Source organism: Salvia miltiorrhiza, chromosome 5 (genome assembly GCF_028751815.1).
Source record: "Salvia miltiorrhiza cultivar Shanhuang (shh) chromosome 5, IMPLAD_Smil_shh, whole genome shotgun sequence".
NCBI classification, from domain to species: domain Eukaryota; kingdom Viridiplantae; phylum Streptophyta; class Magnoliopsida; order Lamiales; family Lamiaceae; genus Salvia; species Salvia miltiorrhiza.
This window is the reverse complement of record NC_080391.1, coordinates 40286928-40295358: the sequence shown is the minus strand read 5'-3', so window position 1 is coordinate 40295358 and position 8431 is coordinate 40286928. Positions and strand designations below refer to the sequence as shown.

The following is an 8431-nucleotide window of genomic DNA, read 5'->3' as shown; positions in this document are numbered from 1 at the left end:
ACGGCGGTGGCGCGAGCGGCAGGTGGTGGCGGCGCAAGGTGGGTTCAGGCTGGGTGGGTTCTCGCGGCGCGGCCAGGGTTTGTGAGTGTAGTTTTCGTTTTATATATATATATATATAATTATAAAAAAAAATTAAAATTAAAATTTGGGGGGGCTCTAGCCCCCCCTAGCCCCCCCGGCTCCGTCCCTGACAGTGGGTATTTGTAAAAAATTTATATGTAAGGGTAAAATGGTAAATGTGGGTATTTTTTTAAAATTTTTATATTAGTGGATAAAATTTATTTTTACTATATAAAAGTGGCTATTTTCAAAGTCCACTCTTTTAAGTAATCGTGTTATTTAAATTGGTGTAATTAAATTTAAATGACAAATACAAAAAATAAAACTAAAAAAATCAAGCTATCAAGTCACCCCACTGTAGCCTCCTTACTCATTGTGGTCTCCTTTTTATCAAGTAAGCTATCAAGTCACCCCACTCTGGATGGTCTAATCAAACTATAAAATTGATCTAGACTACAATCAAGTGACTTCACTCGATTAATAACCCCACTAGCAAGTAGCAACTGTTGCTCTAGTCATTACTATTTATTTTGTCGTAACTTAACATGGTTAAGGTGCGAGGTTTTGAATGGTGCATCGCGGGTGCACCCGAAGGATATATGGATCCGTGGATGTTCTGTTGAGAATTGGGACCTCTTGGATTTTCTCAAGAAACTCGCTGAGGTAATTCTTGATTAAGACTTTATTCTCAAAAAAAAAAAAAAAAAAAAAATTCATTAGACTTCAATTCACAATCTCTCGGCGTTTAATCTATTTTTTTGTTTTAGATTAATTAGTACGTAGCCCGTCAATGAAAATTGACGAAATTAATAATATTAATAAAATTGTTCCACACATTATTAAATAAATCTATATATTATATAAAAGAGCAGTTCAACGGCTATATTTTCCAACCAATTTTTAAAAATTGTAACTGACCGCATTATATAAAAAACCAGTTTCACATCATCTAATTTACCGTTATTTTTCTAACGGAATATTCTTAATATTTAACGGTAGTTTTATATGAAACCACATTTTATAGCAGTTACTATCTCTCTCACACGATGAACAACAGTTTTCTCTCCCTCTTCTACACGGTTATCTCAGCATAACAGTTACTAACCGCCTCAACATTCCCGCCACTTCCCTTATAATTCCCCAACTTTCAATTCCATTTCTCCTTTTTTCCGACCCCATCAATTCCATTCCGATCAACAGAAAAAAACTACTCCACTGTAACACAAACGCCAACAAAGCCCGCCGCCGCGGCGCTTGGTTAACGCCAAGCGTCGCCACCACCGCGGCCGCCGCCGGCCGCCCACACAAAAATGGCGGACCAAATTTCCGTTCCTCCACAACACAATCACCAACACGCCACCGGCGCGATTTCCAGCGTAGAACAGTTACTGTTTCTCGACGACGATGATGGTGGCCGCGGCAACCCTTTGCTCGACGACGTCGTAAATGGAATGATCGAGGAGATGAGCGGCGACGCAAATTACGGCACTAATTCTCCTCAATTTTGCTCTGTTCATGAAAACGCCGTCAGCAACCAATAGAGCAACGAAATTTCAGGCATTATCTAATTAAACGTGATTTCAATAACAATTTCAAAATTTTCAGGTATGATTTCACCAACAGTTTTACTCATAAACATGGATTTCAGCAATCAAACCAACAAACTTCACTCAATGTCTTCACCATAAAAGAAATATAAAGAAAATTGTCTTACATAAATGCCTTTTCTTAATCGAAGATAAAATGAATTCACACCCCAATTTTAGTAAAAACAACTTGAATTGATGTGTGGCCCGAAGAAAACGGAAAGGAGAGCATGCAAGGTGTCGAAATCAGTGGGGAGAAACAGAGCCGGCGGCGCCGCCATGCTGTTGCAACAGCAGAACCGCGGAGCGCGACGATAAATGGCGGATCTCGCCGGAATTCGTGAATGAGGGTTTCTGGTTGGTGCGTGGGTGTTCTGTAGTATGGAAAGAGATATAGAGGGCGAGAGTCTAGGGAGTTGATGGTGTGTGCGGTCGAGAGAGACAGAGCAGTGCAACTGAGAGGTTTGTGCGAGAGTCCGAGAGAGAGAGCGGTTTCAATATGTGATGTGCGTGAGTGAAGAAAAGAAGAGAGAGAGAAGGGTTTGGGCTAATAATTCATGGGCCTATTTTAGAAATGAAGAGTAGACTCATGTAAAAAAATTGGGCCGTAATTAACTAAAATAATGAAAATTTTAGCTTGCTTAAATTACACGTTATAATAGAAAATTTAGCAAATACTATATGATTGGAATAACATTAATAATATAAAAGTTACATGATATAAAATATAATTATATGAAATTAATGATCAAAAAATTTTGTGAGTTGACATATAACATTAGAAAAGAAAATATAAAGACATGATTAAAAAAATAGAAAAGAAAATGTATAAAAAGTTTTTTATGAGGTTTGAGTTTGGTGTAAAGGTTAGAGATCGCCTAAAAGTATTTTTAGTCTTATTGTTCAATAATGCTACAAATCGCATTATAGGTTTGAATTTATTTTTCTAATTGACGAAAGTTCACAATAGAGCAACGATTATTTATGCATCAATTACTCAAAGATATATATTAATACAAAGATATATATTAATGACGAAATTTATTATTAGTTATATGCACAAAATAATATCCTCTTCTCTTTCTCACGGTTACAATAGAGCAACGATTATTTCTCAAAAATCAATTTGCTCTCCATCCATTTATGCATCAGTATGCAGTTGTTTGCCAATTGAAGCATATTTAATAATGGGAGAAGAAGTATAGATAAAGAGTACGAGCCCAGATCTGAGAGCGACAATATGGATGATGCATTTGGGAATGATTAAGATGACAAACCGCTGAGGAAGAAGAGATCTATCAGAGCGGCCCTTACAATATTTGGTCTATTTTGCAGGTCATTGATAAGGTACCTTTCGATTCATAGTAAAATATTTTAATATATATTCGATCGTGGATTTTGTTGTCTACTTTTGTATTTCAATTACTTTAGTTGATGGTAGTTTACAATTGATTTTAGTGATTTATTTGATAATCTTGCTGAGATGTAATAATGCTTCTTGTGATTCACTTGAATTAAATATTTTAGATAATCTTAGCGTTAAATGCTTCTTCTTGCGATTTATTTTAATTAGTTAACAGTTGATGTACCAACTTTCAGAAAATAAAAGAGTTTGCTGATATATAAATGTTTCTTTCTGTAATTTATTTAATTAGTTGATACCTATAATTTATACGTAGAAATAATTTGCTATAATTTTTAAGGTTTGTCTTGCTATCATGAATCGGATTCGCTTGAATATTATTTTTGTTAATCGGTGAAGCGGAATTTTTTATTAACATGATTGTTTACATATAATAATTTTTAGTGCAATTAAAGTGCAGCAATTATATTGAATTATTTTAAAACTCTTTACTCTTATATTTAAAAATTTTATAAGAGAATTTTGTATTAATTTTAATAGTATAAATTTGTGGATGAATAAATAATTTTATATAGTAAAAATGAAATTTTAAATATAATTTATCGTGCATCGCACGAGTGGGCGTGCTAGTTATTCATTAAAAACTAGTACAACTTTCTCAACTTAAAAATAATACTTCTAATTTTCAATTTGGTTCTTAACTCTATACAATACAAGCATTTCTAGAGTAAGAAAAATCGTATCAATGTAACCTACATGGAAGATTGAAAAATCAATCAAGAATTCAACTAATTATTAATTGTATTGATTAAAATAATTTATGTGAATATTTTGAGAAAATATATCATAAATTTATCGTACATAAGATAATTATTTTTGCTAAAAAATATAAAATTAATAGTAAAGGTATACTTAAGAAGCATCACAAAGCATTCAAATATTGTTTATGTGTGCTAGGGCCTGGAGACGCGTGACCTCTGTTCCTTGGATCGTTCATGCATCCGGGGTTTTCGTTTGTTGGTATATGTTTGCCTTGGTTTTTGTTTGTTCGGCTCTCTCAAGAGGGGCGTAGGTTTGCGGGGCCTGGGTGATGGTTAGTTCGAAGTTGGGGACCCGTTTACTTTACGCTTATCTTGTTGGGAGCTGGTTCTGTGTGACGACTGTTTCTGCTCGTTTTTGTTTTTTCGTTGATTGGTTTCGTTAGACAGACACTCTTTTACCTTCTTAAAGTTTTCCCTTTGGGTTTTCTTTAACAAGGTTTTGATAAGGTCTGGCCCTTAGTGCTCTCAAGGGTTGTTTCAGGTTTTTTCTTTATTTTTATAAAAATCTCTATTTAATAATTATTCCTTTTCTATTTTGGAAAAATGAAATATCCTTTCTTTATGCAACTTAACATAATAATATATGATGTTATACATGAGTCACAACTTTTTATACTGTTAATTAGCAACTCAAATGATGCATTTTGTACATATTAGTTATTATATTATTAGAGCATCTTCAGTGGGTGGCTCTAACGCCGGATCTAGCCGTACGCCTAGAGCCACACCTCACTGGCGAACCGCCCAAGATCGAGGAGGGCATGGAGAGTGTCGGGCGCAAGGGTGTTTGAGGAAGGAGCGTGCTATGCACGACATGATTTAAAAAAAAGGAGAGAGAGGGTCAGCGATAATGGGCAGGAAATAATAAAATGGAACAACCGCAGTGAGAAGAAGAAGAAGAAACGCCGCTGAGCAAGAAGAAAAAAGAAAGAGGAGCAAGATATGTCAATTTGTTTGTTTTTATGTTGAATTTTTATTTATTTATTTAGTTTGCAAACTCACTTGCATTTGTAATAATGACTTTTTGCTCTATTTAATTTTTATTGGGCTTTCTTTGTACTAATTGTATTTTTTGCTCTAAATTTTTTCAATTGTTTTAATTTTTGTTACCTAATTTTTAATGTTTAATATAATTTTTTATTATAATTATTGTGATTCTCAAATTTAAATTTAATAAAAATTTTAATTTTAAAATTGAAGAGATTAATTTGACTGATTCATTTTCTACATCCAACACAACAATCTTCTCTCATTTTTCTCTCTTCTTCTCTCATTTTTTCATTTTCTTCTCTCAAATTTACTACTCCTTCCGTCTCACAAAAACATGAACATTTGGAGGTGACACGAGCTTTAAAAAATATTAGGTAAAAGTGTATTTTGAGTGAAAAATGGGTCTCACTTTATGAAAAATAGAGATATAATTAAAATAAAGGGATTGTGGTGGGATAGTGTACAAAAATAGAAATATTTATGTTTTTATGGAACAGCCTAAAATGATAAAATGTTCATATTTTTGTGAGATGGAGGGAGTACAAAAAATGAAAGGCCAATCCAATTAGTATATGAAAAATATAGCTCAAGGCTCGGGTGTTCCTCCTTCTTCCCCGTGGTTTCCTAGTTATACATCGATGATGGGGTTAGTGCATTTCTCTCAAGGCTCGAATATCTTCTCCCCGGGCTCTCTTCCAACCACGGCGAACCCAACTCATGCTGTTCAAAACGACGTTGTCGAAGTGCCGAAGCTAAAGACGTCGAAGAACTGCACGGGATACACCTAGGTGGAGAGGGAGCTTGTTTGTATGTTGTGGGCGGATGCTACCCACAAGGCCACAACTCAATCCAAGGTACTGGCCAAAAGACTCTCCAATATTGGGGAGATATCACCCAGATATACAATGATGCTCGGCCTAACGAGACTCCTGCACTGCTCGTGACCTCAAGTAGATCAAATCTCACTTTCAACGCATCCAAAAGGCCGTCAAGTTGTAGGAGGCAATCTATAAGAAATGTAGAGTCAATTGAGCTAGTGGAATGAGTGATGAACAAATCACTGAAGATGCACAAGAGATCTACGAGGCCAACCATTAAATGAGATTGAAGCACTTCAAAGTTCGAATGATTTTGTGTGAATGTCAGCGGTTCACGTCCCAGGGCGAAGATGTGCACTCTTCGAAGAAGTCGAAGGGATCGCAAGGCCAGGCCACAACAACATCTTCTGATCCAAGTATCATAACGAGGCCCCAAGGCCAGAAAGCAGCAAAATGCAACAAAGGCAAAGGGAAGAAAGTGGAATCACCAACAAAGAAGACTCAATACTACGAAGCAATGGAATGCATCGCTAAAGAAATCGAGGTACTTAGCACCTCAACCAATTCTCTCGTCGAAGCAAAAGTTAAAGTTGTCGAGGTGAAATGGGAGGAGCTCGATTACAAAATCCTTAATACGGACACTTCGAATATGTCGGCGACGTAATTGGCGTTGCACAACAACATGCTCGAAGAAGTCCTCAAGCGATGTAGTTTAGATTTAAATTATTGCAATTTTATTTTAAATAATGTAATTTCAAATTTTAATTATTTAAATTATTGAAATTTTATTTTAATTAATGTAATGTTTAAATTTAATTTGAATAAATATTAAATTTTAAAATTGAATAGTAAAAATAGGATAAAATTAAAATAAAAAAAATTAGAGTCTCGTATAGAGTCAATGTATTAAAACCCCTATTAATGATCTTCTTGCAGCTATTTCTACTGTCGTGCCTATTGCAGGAAAGGAAGATTCATGGCTTTGGAGTGCAACCAAGGACGGGTCTTTCTCAACGAAATCAGCCTACCGCATTATTAAAGATTCAAGGAGCACCGTGACAAATGTGAGTCCAAACAAAGAAACGATCCAGAAAATGTGGGACACTCCGGCTCCTCAGAAGGCACGAGTCACAAATTGGAGAATCCTAAGGAATAGATTACCAACATGCGACAACTTAAGGAAAAGAAACATCCCAATTGGAGAAGTGGAGAACTTGTGTAATGGCTGCTGCAATCAACAGGAAACAGCAAATCATGTCTTCATTTGCTGCGCAAAAGTTGAAGAGGTTTGGAATGGAGTGCAAAGATGGCTGGGCGTTCAAGCTCCAAGGCCACAAGGTATTGTTGAATATTTTGACGCTTTCACTAATCTGGAAAAGAAAAAGAGCTCGAAGTTTTTGAAGGCTTTATGGATGTGCACCACTTGGATTTTATGGAAGAATCACAATGAGAGTAGATTTGAAGGCAAGACTTGGGAGACACAAAGTCTGGTTAGGAAGATCAAAGCGAGGATTTGGAGTTGGAATAGAATTTTTAAGTTTGATTAAATAGGAGACTTGTTTCTCTTCGTGGATGACTGAAACTTTATCCTTTTTAATTGTATAATCTTTCTGGTACCGCTGGTACGAAGGTTTCTTGAATAATTTTTTTTTTTTTTTTTTCTGATAAAAAAAAAAATTTAAATGATCTAAAGCGTAAAGCGAGGATCACCTCCTTAAAGCCTGTTTTAGAGTCTTTGTATTGAAAATGCTCTTATGAGTACTAAAAGAATCAATATAGGAAAAGCAACAATACGCAAGCCGTGCACGTGCGAATCCAAGGTAAAAGAAGCTTGACCATATTCACTCATTGTATTTGAGTTTAGATTCTTGATATATACATGCACTATTTTAAATTTGTAACTATATAAATCAGATGTTTCTGACACTGTTTCAACTTAAATCGACGATGATTACAATCCCTATTATAAAATTGTTTGACAGTGATATAATTTTTATAATATTAAGAAATGTGTCACAAAATTTCTTATATATTTTAAGTGTAGTAAAATTTAACTATAATCACACACGTATTTATATATTTTTATTATTGTAATATTTATGCTCCATCCATCCTCGAAAAATGTATTCACTTTTAAATAATACAAATTTTAATAAAGTGATCAGTATACTGTTTGTGGAGTAAGAGTTTCATTTTATTGTGAGTGGAAAACTTACCAAAAATAGATTGACTACATTTTTTAAGGACGAACGAAAATGACAAATTGTATACATTTTATAAGGACGGAGGAAATAATATTTTTGGATATAAAAAATTTGTGACATATATCATAAAAATAAATTAATTTGCCACACTAAAATATCACACAATATTTTTTTTAGGGTTAAGGTACAAATCCACCCCTAAACCAGACACCCCTAGAGCGTATATCTTCTCATTCTCGACCTTGACTCAAATACACCCCCAAAGTCCATAAAAAGAGCCCCATAGCAAGGAGTTCCGGTGAGTTTGGATTATGTACGACGGTGCCGGAGCTTGCGGGAGGCGCTCTTGGGTCCCACTCGGAAATTAAAGCAAAAAAAAAGTTAACGGAAAGAAACGGCCGTTAACTTGCTAGGTTTAAATGCACCTTTTTTTATGGACTCTGGAGGTGTATTTGGGCCAAGGTCGAGAATGAAGGGTATACGCTCTAGGGGTGTCTAGTTTAGGGGTGGATTTGTACCTTAACCCTTCTTTTATTACTCTCTTTCACACGAACACACAAATTTATTTTCTTTTTGATTTTACACGCAA

General features: G+C 35.1%; 1 long non-coding RNA gene across 1 annotated transcript; it reads left to right on the top strand.

Annotated features, from left to right (window-relative positions):
- Positions 1-1527: 1527 nt before the first annotated feature.
- LOC131024410 (uncharacterized) lies at positions 1528-3190 on the top strand. The gene is made up of 2 exons (XR_009101816.1): positions 1528-1665; positions 2799-3190. It is a non-coding gene; the product is annotated as an uncharacterized LOC131024410 (long non-coding RNA).
- Positions 3191-8431: the final 5241 nt, after the last annotated feature.